This window comes from Pyxicephalus adspersus, chromosome 2, assembly GCF_032062135.1.
Source record: "Pyxicephalus adspersus chromosome 2, UCB_Pads_2.0, whole genome shotgun sequence".
NCBI classification, from domain to species: Eukaryota; Metazoa; Chordata; class Amphibia; order Anura; family Pyxicephalidae; genus Pyxicephalus; species Pyxicephalus adspersus.
In genome coordinates this window covers 143050734-143073247 of record NC_092859.1, presented here as the reverse complement: position 1 = coordinate 143073247, position 22514 = coordinate 143050734, and positions in this window count along the sequence as shown.

The following is a 22514-nucleotide window of genomic DNA, read 5'->3' as shown; positions in this document are numbered from 1 at the left end:
GTGTGTCTCTGTGAAAGATGAACCAGTAGTTGTCCTTGACATGCATTTACATGGGGTCACTCAGATAGCCGCAGCTACTTATTGCCTGTGGTTCCCTCAGTGTGTGCATTTTAACAATATTTTTTTCATTCAAATCTGTCTGCATAATCTTCACTGATCCAAAAAAAAAAAACATGAAAGGCAAATGCAACTGAAGCATCCATCTCACAAAATAGGCTATTTTCTAAATGATCTCACTCTTTTCATCTTGCATACTGAACATGCATGATTGCTAAGTCTTGAAAAACATTATGTAAGGTGATGATGCTTTATGGTTTTGATGCTCGGTATGCAATTTGAATTCTTAGCAGCAGCACTAAACAAATGACAAATTATATACAAAGTATAGAAAGGTTTTATTCCTCCAATCTCGGTAAGAATAATTATACATTTTTGTCTGCCTAAAAATTAACTTCTATTCATATGGTTAAAAAGCTAAAACTTTATAACAAGTGTTTGCAATGAGTATTTCAGCTTTTCAGGCATGTATATCATTTTAAATGTTTGAAAAAAATAAGTATAAAAAAAATAAAACAAAGTTGAGCTTTTAAAGAGTCATGGAGGTGTTCAGTGGATAAGTAAGTTCTGTTGATTCATTTATGTTGCAGACAAAGTCAGTCTCTCTGCAGTCTGCAGATTCATATTAAATGATCTATCCATATAAATAAAGCCTAGCTTTCTTTCATCAAAGTATATCTTCTTTGACTAGGAACCCTGTATTCCAGCATTCTTGATTTGCCCAGGGCTGGAGCTGTGTCTTTTTTCTTCCTGGTATCTTGGAACTGTAATGCATGAAGATACTGTATGTGCAGGTGACATTATGAGCAGAAATGAAGCATGGAGGGTAGGATGGTGGTTAGTATGGGCAGGTGAGATGTGCAGCATATGATGGGGGACAGTTTGTCCAGGAAAGCAGAGCAGAGGGTATGATGGGGGACAATATGTGCAGAAGAGGAGTGCAAATAACAAATTTACTGGCATATGACTAGTCACTCCATATGGTAAGCAATGGCAACTGATGGAATAACACACTGTAAGGCCTTTTTCCAACAACTGCACTCGCCAGACATCAGTTCCCCAATTTATTGCTGCACTTTTCATTTATAGTAAGCCCTGCTCAGACTTGGGATACTGGTTGCATTTCCCAGCACACAGTTGCCCCCAAGAGTGCACAAGGGATGGTGTCTGGGGAAGGACTAGCAGAGGACCAGGAACCCACAGATAAAGCCGAGATTCCAACAGAGACAAGTCCAGAATACAGAGCAAGAGGTCATACACGGGTAATCTATCCACCAGACTTGGTACACAAGGGCAAAACAAGCAAAACGAGTCGGAGTCATGGCATGTCGGTCTAGGCAGCATAAACTCACAGGATTAGAAACAGGCAAGGTCAACAACAGTAAATCAGACAAATACACACCAGCAGCAAGTCAGCCTAGCTTAATGCTACAACAGGCACTGGTCACTGGTAGCAGAGAGACTATGAAGTCCCAGCAGCCAATAGCAGAGCAGAATAGAACCAGGAACTAATCTGCCCCTAAAATCACCTTTAGCTGTGAGTGTGTGCTGGGGATGCCGATAAAATACACCAGGTTGCACAGCTAAAGGAAAGCAGGTTCTGCTGTTATTTCTTAGTTTTCCTTGCTGCTGTAAATAACATCGCTGGACAGAATAAACAGTGTGTGATATTGTGATGATGCATAGCACCAGCCTGCCGGACAGATAAGCATCTCCTAACACAGCAGTCCCCAACCTTTCGGACCCCACAGACCACTAAATTCATAATTTGAAATCCCGCGGACCATTGTTATGAATTATTTTAAAAAGATGAATACATTTGTAAAATAATTATCTTTCTAATGGTGCCTGATGAAAACTTTGGAGGCTCTGATTCATTGATCAGCTCACAGTTAAGTGAAGTGTTACTATTGCTACTATTATCATTAGTTGCATTATCTTTAGTATTACTAGAGAAATGTGAAATATTTGTTTGCTTTTTCTCACTTATTATGGGTTTATTTCATTTGAATGTAATTATCAAAGTCAAACTATTTGATGCCATTGAATATAAAAGTTAAAGAAAATACACAATTTTACAGCTAAGGTCATACTTACCTAAAAGAGCATCTGAGAAATAAACAAATAAAATAAAACAATCGGATAAAAATCAGTATTCGCGGACCGGGGTGACTGTTGTAATGGTGGAAACAATACTGAAGCGTACGGCTCGGCAACAGTTTCCTCATACAACTTAAGACTACACTGACGTCACGCTGCACCTCCCTTGTTTTTCCATCTCTAGTACAGTTTATGAATTTAGCGCAATCAGAATATAAAAATGTATTACAATATTATTTTTGTTTTATTATTATTTTAAAACATAAAAATTGCAAATGTACAAATTTTTCTGTGGGCCACCAGTGTGTGTGTCCACAGACCACTGGTTGGCAACTGATCTCCTTACACACACATAGGAGATTGGAGTTAGTATCTAAGATTAACACATTTTCCAGCATTTGATTCACTTGGATTTTAGTAGAAAAATTAAAATTCTGACATGGTTTTTGTACAAAAATGTATGCAATCTATCAAATCATCCAGCGATGTATTTCATGCTAAGAGCAGTAAATGAGGGATAAATGCACACTTCCTTGTAGCTTATCACTGAGGGTGATCATGCACCGCAGACAGGTCACTGGGGGGTAAATCTAATTAAATGGTGTAACACACTTACAAAATCATACATAAAAAAAACAGACATATTAATGAAGATAATAATAATAAAGAGCAATTGAGAATGTACTTCTGCATAGAGTAGGGGAGGGAAAGAAAGTTGCTGAACCTCATGAGCACTGTGGGTATGGGTTCAGGGAGCAATGCCTACAGGAAGGACATAGACAGTGCCCAATGTACAATTTGTATGGTGATAGTGCGGAACTAAAGATTGAGGAGTCCATGGAGGGGAACTTGGGTATTGTAGATACATAAGGAAGGATATCATTAAAAGACCAATGTGTGTGTGACGAAAGTGAGATCTTACTGGGAAAAGACCAAGCAGTGTGCTGGAGAAGGGATCTTACTTATAGAGTAATTTATTTATCTGTTCGCCTAATCCCCAGTAAAACAGAATCCCCAGAATAAAGGATAAACTAATAAAGGAAGATTAAACAGAATGCAATAAGAAAAAATAAGAATAAGAGAGCTAGAACAGTATCGAAAGGATAAAGTATGATTAATTAAATTGTCACCAGAACACCTATTAATGGAATAAACAAGTATTAGCCTGTTTTATCCTAATATGTATATCTGTATCATACATATGTATATATGGTATTCTGTTTTTCTTAACTTTCCTACAGGCAACAGCATCTGTACCTTTACTGTCATCATTCCTAATTATCTGACACGTTTCCTAATGCTGCATGAATAAATCAAACCATGGGCATGCTTTTCTTGGCAAATTGGACTTGCAAAGAATAGAAACAGGCTCCGCAGAGAATTTAAGCAGTGTTTGCTTTGTCATTGTGCATCACAGAAGCCAACTGCAATTCTCAGCATTTTCAGCAGCTTTACCTCTCTCGTCTTGTCAATATATACTTTGCAACTAATGTGTTCAATGATTCCAAATTAACTGTTGTTAATCACAGTTTAATGAAATGGGAAACTAAGACTGAATGTAATTATCTCAAACGCTGAGAATGCAGCAAGGTTTGAGAAATCTATGGATGGATTCATCAAATACATTCAGAATTTTCAGGAATGACTTTCAAAATATAAACCTGGCATGCAAAAAGTTAAAGCAAGACAAAAAATCAGATACGGCAAAGAGAAAAAAACAGTGCAAACAAAAGAAGAAATGTAGTAATTTTTGCTAAAACTATGTTTATTGATGACATAATCATGTAGATGGTGCTAATCAAAGAGTTTTTTTTCCTCCAGTATCAGAATTTGGCACTCTTTGGATTATTGTTATATGTGTAATAATTACATTTTACCTTTACTTATTTTGGTGATGTTTCTCTACCCTCTTATATGCCTTGCTCTAGTGTTTTCAGCTACTTTAACTGGTGTTCCTGTCTCCCCTGATAAAGTTTTTTGCAAAAAACGCGTCGGGACATCTTCTTTAATAATTTTGTCATGCTCATGGAAACTGTTTTCCATCTTTTCATTTCTTGAGATTGTCGCTCTTTGTTAGATTAATCTCAATGCAACTAAAGCTGGGTACACGTGCAATAATTGTTGTTGGAAAGGATCTTTCACGATCCTTACCAACGACTAAGGACTGCACAATGCATGAATGAGTGCTGTACATACAGCACCATTTTGCTCTATATAAAGAGGTGGGGGAGAGCGATGGAGTGGCACCCCACTGTGCGCTCTCCCCCTTCGCTTCCATTACGATGGTTTGTCGTCCATTGTCCGTGGATCCGCCAGGACGGTCGTTTGGACGATGGACAATGGGTGCTGTACACACGCCAGATTCTCGTCCGATCTCGTCTGATATCGGCCCTGTAGCTTTTGTGTGATTTTTTAAATTATAAACATTATATAGCTCCTACATATTACACAGCGCTGTAGATTAAATATGGGTTGCAGATGACAGAGAGATACAGACAGTGACACAGGGGGATGAGAGGACCCTAACCAGAGACGCTTACAATCTAAGAGGAGGGGGAAGCAGAGCACACTAGGAGGGTGGATATGGAATAGAGGGTAAGTAGTGAGGATTTTGAGAAACAGAAGAAGATGAGTAGGCAAGTTTTAAAAGTGTTTTAAACCTTTTCCATATATGAATCACTTGCCATAAAGCCCTACATCCTTGATTGATACATTATTGTTGTACTTTCCTATGGAAAATGTATCAGTGGGTGGGTTGCTACACCATGGTAAAAATATTTTTGTTTTATAAGAAGGGAGAAAGGTCAAATTATTTTCAGTCTCTGTTCACACTGGAAAGGTTTTTTCTCTCTTTCTGTTTTGGAGACCACAGTCTCTGAAACAGAACATTATGAAAAACTAATTTTTTTTAGATGCCATGAAAGGGATCAGGAAAAGGCGAAAGAAAATGCTCCAAAGACAACTGTCCAAGATGGGAAGTCCCCTCACTTTAGGTATGTTTCCACCTTACTTTTGGTTGTATCGCCAAGTCAAAAAGTAAGGGGAGTCTACCCAGCAGGACACATTAAGTAATAATCACCTGATTGGAATTTAAGCCATTACTTTGAAAAACATTTTACCTTTGTTTACATTTTATTCCAGAATGGATATTGGTATCGCGCTTTAAACATTTTTTTAACATGCAAAAGTGGTGCATTATTTCCTAGCTGTAACAATATACCCTACATTTACTGTACAATACATAAAATTGTTACCCACTGACTGCAGTGGTTATTGTTAAACCCTCAGTGATTGTAATTCTGTTGACAGCACTGCAAGGAGGGACAAGTAGACTGTGATTATGACATATCTATACCGGGTAGGAAGAGACAATAAACTGACAGTGCACGGCAAATTGAGTTTTGCTTCATGTTACTCTGTGAAGGAACTCGCTTTCCTAGTTATGGAAAATCGATCTGCCCTATACCAATCACGGAAACAAATTGCTGCATTTGTTCTGCTTCATGCCAAAGTCAGTGAGAATGCTGGCAATTCCTAGCGACCTTCTCTTTTTATTTTTTGTTCTGTATTTTGTTTTAGATTGTCATGGTGGTGTTAACACGAAGGATTAAACATGTCATGTTATTATGCCCGTGGACTGTATCACTTCTGGCTTTATATATATCACTAGGTTACTCTTCCACTATAGTTCCACTTTGTAGTTTTAAATGTCCATTAAGTTTAAGTTTTCATTTTGTTTTATTCTAAATTATTCAAAATGTATGGAATATCCAACATGGAGTGACTGACCCAATGTAATTGTCATACCAGGAACTAAGGACCTAGGGACTAAGATGTATTCATGTCTCCAAAAGAAAACACAGCTTTTATGTGATTTATTGGCCATCTATGTTTTTTTTATACTGTATTAATTATTTCCACAACTCACAGTGTGGTGGTTAACTGGAAGAATGCCTCTTACATTGCTGGCCATTGGGAAGAATGCTACCCTTAGATATATAAACTGGTATCCGTTAAACTGACATGAGAGTCACAAATTGCTTAAGGAACCCCTAGCAACCTCTAGTACAGAGGTCAGCAAACTCCGGCCTTTAGGCCAGATACAGCCTAGCTGGTAGTTTGTTTCCACCTAACACCCCCTGGCCGATCTAGCTTAACATGCGGGTTGCCGGCCGGGATTAGGCCAGAACAAACTACTGGAGCCGGAGCATGCGTGGCTCCTCTTGCTGTGGCTCCCTTCCCTATTTACCGCAGACAGCGTTAACACTTCCGCCATTAGGGCTGGACTCCCTAATGACTCCTGGCCACCCCATGAATGGCCTTGTGGACGAAAAAGTTTGCAGACCTCTGCTCTAGAGGAACCCTGGTTGAGAAACACTGATGTAGAGAATGGAACTGATATTTTGTCAGCATTGCCTTTTGAAAATGAAAATCAAGATAACTGAGCGAGTTAGGTGACCAACATAAAGACTTCAGGAAAATGTAAAAATGTTTGAAAAACAAATTACACAACTTACAGTAGAAGCCCTAATGGAAAAAGAGCTCTAATATGTTTGGTTGTTCCTTTAAAACATTTCAACACTCTTCTGACTAATGATAGGATTGATATTTAAACCATGCACCTTGGTCCCTTTTAGATTTTAAAATGTTCCTCATAAATAAGCTGTAACTAGTCCTGTCCTAGTCCTAGTACAGTCATGCTAGAGAAGATATGCGATCTTGCTATAATAAATGTTTTGCTAGAGGTGTTTCTTTCACAGATATGATGTAGCAATCACATATGAGATATTTCTAGTACTAATTGGATACTTTGCTTTAAACATTTAACATTTAAACATTTTTTAGTGATGTCATCAATCTGAACGCCATAGCCCGCCATAGCAAAGACGTGTAGGCGCTGGGACAAAAATGGTAACAATATGTAGATCCATGTATGGCCTATTTCAGTTGCCAGTAAAGGCATCTTAGTAGTAGTTGGGCTGGGAATGGAAACGAGAAAGAATATAGTTAGGTCCCATGACTAATCTATTGCTCTACTAAATTATTTATCCAAATTTACATAAAACAGTTATATTCCTACTGCTGTTCTAAAGATTTAGAGAGTAAATAGATGAAAATAGAAATTATATTTATGTGGAAAAAAACTCAAGTACATTCTGACATAGTCATTTCATGACCAATAAGCCTTATTGGGAAAAGATAATGGTTTGGGGTGAGTTTTATTTTTTCTAATTGGGCCAAGGCAAGCTAATATAACAAGATTGTTGAATACCTTACTATTGGTTTTGTTTCCAAGTTCCCCTAGCTTCAGCTCAAAATTCTGAAAGTTGTAGCTGAATTCTCCAACTAAATCAGTTTACCTTATACCTTGGGCAGTGCCAACAACAGTGCCAATGGGAAAAAGTGCTGAAAATAGGATTTTTACTATTACCTAGAGATCTCTTCTCAGACCTAACTGTCATAAATATGTATTTAAGTCCCACTGAATTCTTGAGTGAAACGATGATTGACCTTGGGATTCCAAAGTAAAATGCATTCAGAAGGTAATCTTTGGTTTACAAAAATAAATAAAGTTTCTAAAATTAATTCCTACCTCATGCCCAGGGTGGATTAGTTAATTTGGGCAATTGGGTTCAACCCAATGTAAAATTGACCTCACCGGAAGTTACTGGCAAGAATGATAAGTATGGACTACAGAAAAAAGTGCATTTTCTACACCAGTAGTGTGCTCCCAGTAAAAAAATTCTGTTGGGCTTTCACGGGGCACCAGCTTCTTTCCAGCGGACAATGGACCAAAACCTCCAGCCTCATCAAAACTATGCATCCAGTTATTTATAAGATGTAGTCATCTGCAACATAGACCGGGAGGCCAATTTCAAAAACTGTTGGCTTAAAGAAACCTTGCAATTCAGGGTAAGTTATGGGGGGGGGTTAGTAAAATCCTGAATCATTAGTGCTGAGGCCGCATGCAGAATTGATCCCGGACACTTTTAAAAAAATCAGGTGGAAGCTCTTCTCATGGACCATACAAGAAAAACTCCACAATGATCAAATGACATAGCCACAGGGAAATGGACAGAGCCTTTCAGAACATGAAAACAGCTCTAAGTAAATCCCTGTTACTGTATATCCCACGGTTAAGCATAAATTTGTGCTGCAAACTGACAGATTGAAAATCTTTATAGTCTTGTTGCAAGTGGTAAATTGCGAGGAACAACCTATGGCCTTCCTTAACAGAAATTTTACCCCAGCGGAATGTATATGTGCCAAAATGAGGGTTTTAGCACCCTTTAAGAAATTTATTAGAAAGATTTAAGCATACAATGTAGCAGTTATCAGCTTGATGAAGGTATGCATGAATCCGAGGCTGCTAAACTGCTGAAATTCTTATAAGAATTAATGTTTCCAAAGGGTGCCGCATTTTTATATATATTTATATATTTTTTTTTTTTTGGAACAAAAACATTCAATATTGCAAGGGACTCAAAGACAGAAAAATTAGGCAATATATACTGATTTTGTATTTACCTTTCTACTTTAGGTGAATATGAACTTTACCAGTATTTTGCACCTTACTTTTGGTAAAGCAAGCGTAGTCAGGGGTAAATTTGTTTGTTTAATTTTCATTATAATGCTAACTACTTGCACTATTGTACTCTGAAAAAAACAGCCTGTTTTCATCTAAGAAGCAAACAGAGATCCTGGATTAGGATTAGCCTAAGGCTTCAACCATTTAATCTAAAAGAGATTGCAAACTATCCATATATATATATATATAACGACAGTATTGTAAAGTTCAAATTTACCTACTGTAACAAAGTTCATACAAAATCGGTATACATTGTGCTTAAAGCTACTATACTGTTCTTGCTACTGCTTGCCTATATTTCTGAGAGCCTATGTGCCATTATTCAGGCATCTTTACAGCAAAGTCATTTTGATGGTGGCTATAGTGATACATTTTTGGATAATCATCTTTTTTTACACAGATTGTGCCTCTTGTTATGCTTGATTTTTATGCGTGATGGTTTATAGGTCATTTTTATGTTTCACTAAATTGTGGGATTGAAGAGCATAACAGTACAACATTTCTTCATTAATCCCTACAATAGTAAATCATGTTTCAAATGACACACATGGACATTCAAGAATCAGTTTATACTATAAATAAACATTGAAATCATCCAGGACAGAAGGACATTTCAGCTAATATAAGAATATATGTGCTCATTGCAGGTGAGCTGAAACATGGAAAATATGACCCAAGAAACTTGCCCCTCGAATCATTTATTTTCAGGGATTATATAAATTCCTACCATGAGTCAAATATTACAGGGACCTTCCATCACTAAAATTTATGTCTTTACTCTCCCATAAAATATAATATCTGAAACAGCCTTCTTTACATAGAATTTATGCCTCACACTTACATAGCAATGGAATCAGAGTAAATCATGGCAATATGTTACAGTTATAATAGCATAAAACAAAGTCGACTTTTAAGTCTACTTCTCAAAAGAAAGAACAGATAGCTCATTGATCAAAGAGGCAGAATGGAGTTGCACAACCTTTGCACCTACAGAAGGAGAGATAGCATCAAATAAAAGGTTACAAATTACAAGTTATTGTACTGTTTTTCGGAAAAAAGTGCTGTGGTGTGGAAAATTGCATTAAGTGAAATCCCACAATCTTTTTAGTGTATCCTTTATTTTCAGTAACTCCCAATTGCACCCTAGGTGCACAATTGAAAACATAACTGTATCTTGCTGACAGCAGTAATCCTGGCAATCCTGGCAATATGTGGGTATCAAATGGCAATTAACAATTTCTCCATTTTCTTCTTTGTCCTGTTTTTATTCTTTTTATATTGCCAATTGTCTCCAGATTCATGTTCATTTTCCATCATTTTCTGTAGGTATCACTGTGGTTCAGTGGCTAGCACTTTGCAGCACTGGGTTCCAGGTTCAAACCTTGGCCAGGACACTATCTGCATTGAGTTTGCAGGTTCTCCCTGTGTTTGTGTGGGTTTCTTCCCACATCCCAAAATCATGCAGAAAGGTTAATTCGCTTCCCCATAAAAAATTGTCCTTAGACTGCACTAAGACAAATGACTATGGTAGGAACATTAGATTGTGAGCTCCTTTGAGAGACAGCTAGTGACATGACTATGGACTTTGTACAGCACTCTGTAATATGTTGGTGCTATATAAATACTGTAAAATAATTTCATGCTTGTTCTGTCTTATTAGTTATCCCACACCCACTAGTACGTTTAATTCCATTAACAGTGTTTTTCTAAGCTTTTTAATTTTCATCTCTATCCGTTCACATTTGTGCCTTTCTGTAGCTGGTGATGGTTATCTGGCTGGCAATCCCGAGAGGTGCGCTACGGCAGTATCACACCCTGTTTATTCTCTCTAGCGTAGTAACTTGCAGCAGCAAGGAGAACAAGGAGATAGCAGCATCCCCTATTTCCCTTTAGCCACTCAGCCTGAGATGTACCTTCTCAGCATCCCCAGCACAAACTCTGAAGATATGCTGAAGGGGATTTTAGGAGCAGATTAGTCCCTGGCTCTATTCTGCCATTGGCTGCAAAGACCTTATAGCTTTCTACTGTTCCCAGTTGTTTGTTGTAGTGTTAAGCTGGGTTGTCCTGCTGCTGATGTATTATTTGTTAGATTTATTGTTGTTGATCTTGCCTGTTTCTGACCCTGCGATTGTTTGCTGCCTGGACCCACCTTGTACCTGTGGCCCCGACTGTGCTTCATCTTTATTCTTTGATTCCCCATCTGGTTGACTGATTCCTGCGTATGGCTGCTGCATTCTGGTTTGCCAACCCCTTGTGCACACAAGTCCTGAGGGGTAAACATGTGCTGGAATGGTGTATCTGGCCTCCTGAGGCTCAGCGGGGGCTTGCTATAGGTGAATAATGTGGCATTAGATTGGGGAACTAAAGTGCTGTACCAGGGCTTTACAGCTGGAATCTGTTTCGTTGAATACTAAGCTCCACTTTGATCTTCCCTTTTAACCAAGATTTTTTCTACCTACAGTATTTGTGATTAATCTTTAATTTCCCCATTTTTTTCCATGTGAGCTCCACTTGTCCTAAGTAGATTTCATTATGGTCCTCATGCCTACCACTGTTGTTCATTAACCATCCTGTTTTAGTTGTCCTATTCCCCTTCAGCAACAGCCTGCACATCTTCTCTGGTCCCACTGCCGCACTTTGCACGAAAAAAGCCCATCATAGATTTTTTGGTCTACCCTTCAATAGTTGCATGCTACTTTTTGTTCAGTTGTGGCTTCTGGGTGACAGGAACATTATTAATTATATCACTACTCCTGCAATCTTTATTTATTGACTCAAGTTATAAACCTGAGAACAATATGAGAGCTTGTCTCTAGTAGTTCTGAATGTAGCAAATTTGTCACCGATGCTAAAGGCAGGAAAGACCCCCATGAACTCATAAACATATGATTTTCTATCCCATACCAACCCACCTCTTCAGATCTTCAATGTGTTTGCAATTCCAGTCAAATACTAAAGCCCTATTGTGATGCTCAGTGCTCAGTTGTACTCACAAACTTATATTGGCAATGTGTTAGCCACCACCCACTCATCCGTCTGCTGTCTCAGTCTACATTTGGTGCCAAAAAGAACTTGTGTTTAGATGAGTTATGGCACTCTAAGATTTATAGGATTCCACATTAAAGCTGTTTTTGGGTTACAGTCAATTTTACCATGGCACAGGAAATAAAGACAGTGAATAAATTGGTAAAATAAGCAACACAATTTTATTATCTCATTTGAGCAATATAAGCTCAAGTTGTAAATGTAAATTGGCATAATGAAGTTTCAGATTTGAAAACACTTTTTTATTACAACACAGGGCAAGCTGTTTAATTGGGGTCAGACAGGCCATGTCTTGATGCAAAAGATTCAAGCTTTTAGAACGTTGAAGTTAATTCAAAAAGACTGCAAACATATAACCCAAATGTGTTTTTTTGTTTTGTTTTTACAGTTTGAGGTTACATTCACGTGTAAATTCCAAGTAAAACACAATAAATATTAATAATACAATGAGAGGTTTCAAAGATTTTTGTGGGAAAGCGTTTACACAGTCCACTACAATTTTTGGCAAACAATAAAATGATAATGACAAGTTTATTTTTTTTAGGTATCTGGACTATTTTTTAGCCAACTAAAAATATTTGCAACCCAGAAGTGATGTAATGTATTATTTTTAAAGGGGAGAAGATAAAGAATACCTTTCACTTTGACATTTATAATCTCCATGTCAATCTTTTACAACCTGGTCAAAAAGGAACAAAAAAGGTGTTACAAAAAGTTGCATGATGTATTATTTTTTCAGCTGCTCTGTTTAAAATACAAACTGTTCACAACGATTAGATCGTGGAACCTTCATTTTTTTAAAGCAAACTTTGAGGAAAGACACAAATCCTTTACATGGCAATATGTAAACAAAAAGGTTGAGAGACAATCTATATAAATTTAAGGTATTTGTAAAAACAGCTCTAAGATTTATCTTGTATTTACCTAGTTATAGAACCATTAATATAGTAGATAGAAAGGCTTTTGACCCCTGTGAATAATGGACCTGCATCTATAGGTAGATTTAGAAGTCTTCACAATTGTTTAAGGCCTTTTGTATTATTTTTTCTTCTGTGTAGTAAAATGTTACCATATATGTAAAATATAACAGAACAGCAGGAGAAGAGAGGAATAGACCAGCTAAGAATGAAGAGTGGTCACCAATAGAATAGTGATGGTGGAGATGGTGGAGAAGACATAGTGGCCCTGATTTATGAAAACTCTCCAAGACTGGAGAAGATACGCTTTCATCAGTGAAGCTGGGTGGTCCAGGAAACCTGGAATGTATGTCCTAAAAGTCATTAGCTATTTGTTAGCAAATGTTTTTAATTCTGGAAAAAATCCTTTCCGGGTTTGTTGGATCACCCAGCTTCACTGATGAAAGTGTATCCTCTCCAGCCTTGGAGAGTTTTAAAAAATCAGAGCCAGTGGTTAAAGATGGTAAGGAAGAGAGGAGAAATAAGAGGTTGGGTGCAGAGAAAGAGCTACCTTAATCTTTGCATGACTTAACCTACCTTAATTTCCTTGCAAGAACAGCAATCATGAAAATTATGGATTTATGGAATTATGGAATGATGGATGCAACCTCTGCTCTTTATTGGGAAGAATAATCCAATCTATCTACAAACACTTGATGATGATCTGATGTGCAGATATGGCTAGTAATGGATCTTTTCAATGAAGGGATGATTTGGTTCTGCCAAACTTCCATGTGAAAGCTTATGGACAAAGTTGGTGGAAAACCACCAGACAATCCTACCCCTGGTATCTCATAGAAAAATTAAATGCCATTCAGAAATATGTCCAAGAAGTATCAATAAATGCATGAATGGAACAGTCAGAACGTGTTCAAAAACAAATGATTTATGCATTATCTGATTGTGAATGGTTGGTATGATATTAAGGTCATCTCTTGTCTGTAGGCACCTTAGTGGGTTCATATTCAAATACCCTGTAGTAGATATTTGGTGCCCTGTGTCCTGCCAAGGATTTGGGGTGAATATATTAAGGGATACATTTCTGGTACATGTTTACATAGGAGATTTTTAATTATTTGTCCACCATGATCAATGATCTTTGTACATACACTTGACATGCCCCTATAGGAATGAATTCTGCATGTTATTTCTAGCTCTTTATATATATACCTATGGTGGCCAAAGATGGAAAACGACCATTTCTGTAGCACTGCACCATCATTTCTAATCACAGCAACTTCTAAACTTGCTCAACATTTTTTTTTTTGGCAGTATAGGGCTCTCTAAGCATTCTACAAATCCAGAAAATATTTCATTCTCTATTACCTCATGTTATTCTCTAAGTACTTTCTTTGTTACAGATTTTAAATGTCATTTACTCAAAATATTTTGCCTTCACGTTTGCTTTATAAAAATTACAGCAATTTACAGCAATGTTAACTTGTCATATAAATGTTTGCTAGGCACCAAATTTATGAACAATACTGTCAGATTAACCTGATTGAGCATTTCTTTGGTCAGAGTCAACCCAGAGTCTTTCTCCAGTTCTTGTCAAACTGTCACAGTTTCTGAGAAAAATTGTAATTAGATGAATCCAGTGGCATGTTTAGCAAGTATTTTCCATGAAAAGGTATTTGTTTTCCCAATGTGTTGTAAAAGAGAAATTGAAGAATATAGCATATTAACTTAAAGTGGAACTGGACTCTACGTGTTCAAATGAAGGGCAGGCAAAGAGCAAAGCACTTGTGAACAGTTTTGCCTATGGACTCCCTGCAGCTGATTTTTTTCCATTACTTATTTACCGAGCCTTGTTCTACATAATGTCCTTTTGTGCAGGTGGCCATCTAGATAATATAGGGGCCTCCGGCAAGAAAAACACTGAGCAGCACAGTATTGGCACGGCACTGCTGAATCTCAGTCCAAATCTCCTATGTCAGGGGTAGTTGTGTCTTAAATATTACACCTAGCTTAGTGAATAGGGAGAATTACTTAGTGAATAAGGTGAAAATTCACTTTGCAAAAATGCCCAGTCTCATGCATATTTAAAAATTATTTTTGCTTGTACATGATTGGATGGCTGAAGTTAGCAAAGCATATTCTGGTTAAATAATTAAGAAAATAATCCATTAAAGTGTTAAAAATTCTTCTGGCCAGGGGATCATCTGTGACTCCTTTAGTAAATCAACGCTTTTGTGTGCATTTTCTCTACTATATATTTATACCTATTTGGTTAAAAATACTGAATACAGATAAACAAACAAAAAAAATAAGAGAGTGTTTCCAGAAAAAAATGTCTTATGACTTATTTCTCTATATAAACTTTTTCCATTTTCTTACAGTTTTTTTGTATTTAGCTACAAATGTTCATAGGTGATCTGAAAAGTTAGGCAAAAACAGAAGAAAGAAATAGGAAGAAACACGAATATTGCAATTTGTACCTTTTATAGCTTAGTTTTTTCCTCTATAGTAAGCTGCCTTAAGCACTGTGACCCATGGGTTAAGGGTAATACGGTGCAGGCCAGCGTTGTAATATATTGGATTTTTTTTTCTCTGTCTTCAGATACCCATTAGGACAGGGTCATCATTAACTCCCGTATGAACAAAAGAATTTCCATAGTTTGTGATATCAAAGCTTTATAGGTGTTTTGGCAGAATTTGGTTTATCATTTTGCTTTCATTTTTAAACTGCAAAGGCTAGCAAACTCATAATTAGATACAAACTATCCATACAGTTTTACAAATACTTGAGCTTACTGAAATGTAGGCTATGACTCTAATTCTCTAATTTCCTTTACAATTAAAAGCTATGGCATAATGGTGCGGGGAGTAAAGTGACTACACAGAGCTATTGTGCTTTATATATTCCCCCATAGAGAGTATAAAAGAGACATCGGGGCTCTATGAACTGTGTATTTTCCTTTTTAAAATATTTTTCATTTCATGTTTTAAGTAACATAAGAGCCCAAAGCACTTTTTATGTAAGGAGGAACATGTTCCAGCATTCCTAAGCTAATGCATGAATTGGGCAGAGGCTTAACCTTGTATCCCACAGGCTGTTGGGTGCACTGTACTAGTAATCAGTAAGAAGCTCCTTGTCCATTGTACATGAATATTTAAAGCACAACTTTTGTTAAAACCCCAGTTCCCAACTGAACCAACCCAACCAAAATGTATACATTCTCCCTATTTCATGATTGAAAGCTCTTCATCATGCTCTCCACTGTTCAGTTGAATGATCTTGGGTCCACCGTTCCTTGTGACATTGTACTAGAAGGTTTCAGGACCCTGTAAGAGTTCCAATGGCAACCTTGTAATAGACTTTCCCGGGTTCCGTCCTGGGTTCCATTCATTTGGGCAGGAAGTGATGAAGGCACTGAGGACTGGACCCTCCTGCAAAGTAAAAGAGAGGAAGAATACTTGGGACCCAGCATGTCAGAACACTGTTTTCTAAGTAATTGGATCTTTAATTTAGATTATTCTAAAATGAAAAAATATTGATTGGATACAGGGGATGGAACAGAGAAGTGTATTTTTCCCCTCCTTTAAGATAAGCCTTAACACAAAATCAAAATCATATCAGTAATCTCTTTTGGGTGTCAAAAGAAAACTCTGGTCTGCCAATAAATTTAAGATTATATTAGCAAAATTAATCAAAGGCAAATTATTTTGCTGTGGTTCTCCAGATAACTAAATTAGCTGTAAATAACTGGGGAAAGAACATTAGTGCCTGCAGGAGGAATGATCTTTTTACTCCAATTAGTGAATGTGTTATTTGCTGCAAGTCAGGCAAGACATGAAACCTGTCGGCTCATGTAATAGACAGGAATAAAGAGGAGCATGCCTACACTCGACACATGTCCTCCAGATATCTAAATACTGCAGCAAGGTACTGTTCAATGATGAAAATCCAATGCATTTATTTAATTTAGTGACTATACCAAAAGTAATTCAACATGCGGATAAAGATTGATTTGAAAAATTCAGTTCATTGGGATGTTTATAAAGATTTATACAGTTGACAGCAATTTCTAAGTGTATGATACTTTTTAATGAAAAAAAAGTCAATTGATCTTAAAAATGCAATTTCAGTAAACATAATGTACAATTTTCTTTTCATTGTGAATAGCAGATGAAACTGTTACAGTCATATTAGACCCAGAATCTTTTCTTTGTAAATTGTGTAGAGGGGTGGGGGAGGTTATTATTGCCCTACGTTGTGCCATATCTCTTCTGCTGGATGTATACTTCTTCTATACCTGGATGTTGTCCCATCTTGTTCTTAACTCAATCCCTTTACTGGCCTTAGTATTACAATACCAGGATATGAAATTAGTTTTACTAGACAATGTCAAGGAATTTGTATGGAAATCAGAAGCAAACTGTGCTGATACCATCGTTGTTTATACAGATTTAGGGCCATTCCAGACCTGCAGTGGGATACAGCATTGTGCCATAGTCGCAGCTCCTCCCATGTAGGTCCATCAGAGTCATTAGAAATCATTTTAGGCTTGTGGTTACAGCCGGTTCCCAAAAGCAACAATTACCTGGTTGCTCTTTGTCAATTTGTGTCATGGTTGCAGCTACATGCAATGGTGGCTACCCATGGTATGGTTTGCAACTCCCAAGCACACAGTCACAATTTGCAGTTGCTAAGGGGTCCTTATGCTTTCTTCAAATAATAAGGAATGTAACATTGTTTCTGTCCTGCTGCTGCGTTGTCCAGCTGACCCTATTCGTTACAATGAACGGTGCATGGCAAATAAATGGACATAAATGGGTACAGTAAAATGGCACTGGAGAGAATACACTTAAACTAGTGAACCTCGATGATCCAGTAAACCAAGAATGGATCTGGTCCAGGATTGAAAACATTTGCTAACAAATACCGAATGACTTTGCAGGTTTGCTGGATCACCCAGCTTCACTAATGAAAATATATCCTCTCCAGCCATGGAGAGCTTTAATAAATCGTGACCATAGAGTCAACAAATCTTAACAAGAAAACAGAGAGATGGTTTCAAGTTTCCTAAACAGTAGAAAATATTTGGATTTCTCTCAAAATCCCCCTAAATTCTCTCTTTAATGAACATTTTAGGCCATGCTGTTTAATAAAGGGAATTCAGGGATGAATAAAGGGATGTTGATATCATAAAAATATATTTTACCCTCATTAATATGTAGTAGTTTAGGCATTTTGGTATAAAATGAGCAATGCAGAACACCTAGAACTAATGATTGAAAAAACTGTCCAAACTTCTGGATTACTCTACTAGTAGTTCATGTTGTGTATGCATGGACCAAGAACGGGTCATCAAACATAAATACACAAACCATGCCGGGACCCAGACAGATTGCAATGGTAGGAGTTTGGAACCTCACATTGCACACTCAATGGTGTTACTGATAGCAAAATGTGTATGTGGATTTGTGTCACTCCTGCCCTAGACCATGGTATATGTTGGCTAAGCAAAAATCCAGCCCTGCTAGTCTGGTGCCCGCATTACATTAAATCATTGTCGAATGTGGGCTTCATTTTACATTCATATTTGCTCAAATCGTGATTTTATTTTAAAGGAAGAATGGAACATAATACAAAAAAGTTAGATTGAAAATAGCTACCTGACCAGGCAGCCATAGTGGACAATAGAATAGCAGTTGATAGAGCTCTATGACTAAGGCTACGTACACACGTGCAATAATTGTCACTGGAAACGAACGACTGTCGACCGATCAGCCTATAATCTTTAACAAATAAGTGCACAAAGACTGGCCAACGATGCTGACAAACAAGGAAAGTCACTGGAAAATAAATAACCGTGCCGGTGGATCTGATTTGGCAATGATTGTTCAAAATCTATTGTGTGTACGGTCGTTCATTGATCGTGGATTGTTGTGCAGTACACTTTCTCGAGTAAAGATCACTTTCTGCATAATTCAAACGATGGTATCTAGTGTGTGTACAAATTTTTGGTGTATTTTATTTGTACAATCGTATCGTTACAACATGTACAGAATCGTGCACTATACAATTGTTCAAAATATTCGTGCATAATCGTTGATCGATCGTCAATCCTTCTTTTTGCAACAACAATTATTGCAAGTGTGTACATAGCCTTCGGTAAAGGTCTTGATTGATTTGCTGACTAAAGTGAACCACTCATTGTTCTTTAAAGCACTGTAAAATTTGAAGATACTATATTATATATATATATATATTAATAAAAATAAATGATATCCATATGTTAGATATATAAGCCAAAAATCCTGATCCCTTAGGAAGTTGTCATACAGAAAAGCATGCATTGTTTGGACTTTAATCACACAGGATGATTGCCTTCACCATAAAACTATTTTTGCTACATCTGTTGGATGTGGGAGGCAGTTTTGCCCTTTACAAGCCTAAAGAAGAGTATGTTGCTCAGTCTTGCAGTGTATTACCACCTCTTAAAGGTTCTATACATTCATATATTATAGTTCTTGCCCTCCAGCTCCCATGCTCTATTTCCCAGTTGTGCAACATCTGCACAGTGTTTGCACCTCACTACTTAAAATGCACACTAGAGATGCTGAACTTTGGCCCCTATGAGATAGGGCAAAAAATAGTTGCAAAACATGGTTGAAGATTTTGTCCCTACCATAAATCAGAGATTACCAAGCCAACATGCAAAACATTATCTTATTGGGCCTGATTTATTAAAGCTCTCCAAGGCGGGAGAGGATACACTTCCATCAGTGAAGCTGGTTAATACAGAAACCTGGAATGGATTTCTTAAAAGTATTTTCCTATTTGTTACCAAATGTTTTCCGTCTTGGACCAGATCCATTCTAGGTTTGCTGTTTCACCCAGCTTCACTAATGAAAGTGTATCCTCTCCCGCCTTGGAAAGCTTAAAAAAATCAGACCCATTGAGTTCCTGCAGTAGCATGGTCATTGACATTTCAATTACAGTGGGTTGAAGGCATAGATGAGCATCTGACAAAAGCCATTGACATTTCAAAACAATTAGAACCATTACATAGTGAGAGTTTTAAAAAATGTGTGATGTGAAGCTAGGAGCTGTATACAATTCATAAATATACTTTATTCCTTTAAAATGAAGTTGGAGGAGTAGAAAAGGAGAAGAATCTACATTGGTGCAAATATTTCCTCTCCAAGCATTGCATCAGTCTAATACCTTATTCCTTGCTCCCCTGCAGCTGATACTTTTCCCCTGTCTTTGATATCCCCATGGTATGGACAGGCCACTGGCATACTAATATCTGATGGAGGATTGCTGGTCCCACATGGTGAATGATGGCATTAGGGAGTTGAGGCCTGAGAGGAAAAGAAGATATGTCTTGGTTCTGGTTGTACAGCCCGTAGGAAGCATGACATGGAGCTTACACTTCTGAGCCTACTTTAGTAAAAGAGTTGGAACTTCATAGTGACCTGAACATGTTGAGATCACCTTTATTAGGACTATGTTACAGCACAGCTTGCAGTGCCATAGTGGTAAGGGGTACGAGGGATACAACATAATTGTATACAGTTCAGTGGTCAGGAATATGTAACAAAATTTGCTGTACATTTACAGTCAGAATGTACAAAAGTAAAGCCCATTATTGGTATCAATAGGAGCAAATCCCATCTTTGGTGTCGGTGGGAGAACAAGGAAATCTCATAATTTCAGTGAGAGTGGGAGAGGAAATTAGGTCCCATCATTGGTGTCTATATCAGCAGTAGGAATTTCTATTGTTGGTGTATTAACCACAATACATAGGTTTCTTTCCTAATCATTTGCCCCCAGAGTGTATATATGTTGTCATTTATTGGGCAGAGGGCCACTTCATCAAACAGTGGCGTGGTGGCTCAGTGGTTAGCACTCTGGCCTTTGCAGTGGTAGGTGCCAGGTTTGAATCTCAACCACGACACTATCTGCATGGAGTTTACAGGTTCTCCTCGTGATTTTGTGGGTTTCCTCCAGATACTCTGGTTTCCTTCCACATTCCAAAAACATGCAGTTAGGTTAATTGTCTTCCCCCAAATTGGCCTTAGACTGTGTACTAAGACTGTGGTAGGTACATTGGATTGTGAGCCCCTTTGAGGGAGAGCTAGTGATATGACTATGGTCTATGTGAAGCGCTTCGTAATTTGTCAGCGCTATATAAATACTAGTTAATAATAACAATAGTCACATAATTCCAGTGCCAGGTACTAATACACAGCAAAAACGGTATTTCTCCAAAATGTCCTGGATACTGAACGATAGTGTGCAAAACTGAGCAATAGACCCACAGAATCTGGACGGTCAACTATGATAAAACCAGTTAGGTTTTTTGGGGTGTTTTTTACGTATCATTGAAGAAACATAGGCTTTGACTTTCCTGGGGGCAATGCTTTTAAACACATCTGTAATATTCTATTTTGTAAAATGGATGGTAAAGCAGGAATGTATTTAAGTTGTTGATAAATAATTTTTTAATGGTCATATTTTTCCTATCTCAGCACACTGATTGTTAAAAAGTTGCTGTTTGCTTTTTTTGACACACTTACCTTTTTGTTTTTTATTGATTAGTAATGGCCACATCTCATTGAGAAGAATTTTCATGTAAGCTGATACTGGAAATCGGAGAAAGAATTTCTTACCAGGTCTAGTAGATTACAGAGTACAGAGAAAATGTTTTCCAGCAATGGTGTCTATTGGACTGCATATTCATATTTAGTGCACAACTATCATGGCATGAACGTGGAGGTACGTACGTCTATAGAATGAAAGTTATTAAAATGTCAGGCTGCCTGAATATCTTCTTTTTGTAATTTAATTCAGGCATTGGGCTTTTTTTCAGCTGCTACCCTACCTTGGCATAAAGCTGCATCTTCACTGGTACATTGTTAGCACATGCCTTACATTAATATTCTATTGAGCTTCATGTCAGAAGATCACAGCTATGAACAAATTTCCGTGGCATAAGCTCCAAGCTCCAGGAATTTTCTGTTTTTCTAACTATACCTTATTGATACACGACTTACAGATTATGAGTGAAAGGCATATTCTGTGTGCACCAACATGACTCATGTAATGAAAATGTTACCCATCACTCTCTGCACTGTGTGCTATGCCAGTTCTATAGACATTTTTTTGGCCATCATTAGTGAAGCCAAGAGCCAGAGGCTAATGAGTCAGACAGATACAGGAGTGGAGTGAACAATGAGTGAATACAAGGAAATCAGACAGCAGCTCCACCTCTGTGAAGCTACAAATAAGTATATTAGTTTACCATTACCTCATGTTTCTCTTTCCATATTCTATGCTTGTCTCCTATTTATACTCTAAAGCTGTTATAATCACACACATCGATTAAGTGGAAAACAGTTACATTCCACTAGATACTACTTCCTCCATTAAAAGGTCAACATATTCTGTATGTGTGCTGTTGATATTACCAGTTCAGATCTCTAGATAGAAACTATGGACCAAACTATTCTTATGCATCAGCTATGAACCTATTGATTTGGTGATAATTATGCCAATACTTAAAATAACAAAGTACGGTAATACATACATTGTTTTCTCTCAGTACAGACAATGCTTAGTCATAGTTCTTGTTGATAAAAAAGTGCACTCTTTACTTTAGTTATACTTTTTCTATTTTACTTTATATCATTTTATTATTTCCCCTATGTATAATTACTTTACTATGGTATTTTGTTTCCAAAGCATAGCGAAAGTATTTACCAATCAAATAAAAATCTGAACTTCTTTGAATTACATCAATAATAATTAAAAA